This window comes from Chaetura pelagica, unplaced genomic scaffold, assembly GCF_000747805.2.
Source record: "Chaetura pelagica isolate M959 unplaced genomic scaffold, ChaPel_1.0 scaffold405, whole genome shotgun sequence".
NCBI lineage: Eukaryota > Metazoa > Chordata > Aves > Apodiformes > Apodidae > Chaetura > Chaetura pelagica.
The window spans coordinates 1,650,060-1,650,749 of NW_009953489.1; the positions used below are offsets into that span (position 1 = coordinate 1,650,060).

General features: G+C 40.6%; 1 protein-coding gene across 1 annotated transcript in view; it reads left to right on the top strand.

Annotated features, from left to right (window-relative positions):
• Positions 1 to 690, top strand: part of DENND1A (DENN/MADD domain containing 1A) — a 184,049-nt gene that overhangs the window by 180,335 nt on the left and 3,024 nt on the right. The window lies entirely within an intron of this gene.

Sequence of the window (690 nt, forward strand, 5' to 3'; positions counted from 1 at the left end):
TGTGTCTGGGGTGGAGGAGGCCAGGCCACTAAAATGTTTTGTTTGAAGAATATTCCTCTGGGGTCTTCTTTCAGTGTGAGCTAATGCTTAGTAGTTGTAGTATGTGAGAAACTAAAGATACAGCTGAGATTTGCAAGACCACCTTCTTCCCAAGGATATGCACCATCAGCTGTCTGTCTTGTACTTGCATTATTGCACTCACGTGTTGCTAGCTCAGTGGCTGCTATTTGTGTGTTGATGAGTGAAGATGGGCTGTTTATAAACTTGCATGATCTAGATGTATTAAAAAAAAGGAGGAGGATTCTTCCATAGTGTCTTGTTTTTGCAGGTCTCACAAATATTTTCTTTTGATTGAAACCTTGTTTAAATGCCACAGTAAAACTGGCTGCCAGTCAAATGCCAATCACCACAGATATGTGTGGCACTTCTTGGTATTAATTGGATGCACATTATGCTGCTGTTCTCTGTACACAGAACCAATATGCAAATCTGCTGGTGCTCATTTTTTTGCTGAGGTATGTGCAAGAAAAGCATCCTGCTAACTCGGCCTTGGCTGTAAATGTAAAATAGGTGTCTCCATAATGGATTGTGTTGTTTCTTGATAAGATGACAGCAGTGTAATCATGGAACTCTGCACAGTGTTCCCAATTACAGCAGGAAAACACTGAATTATTTTCTGTGCTGAGTTAG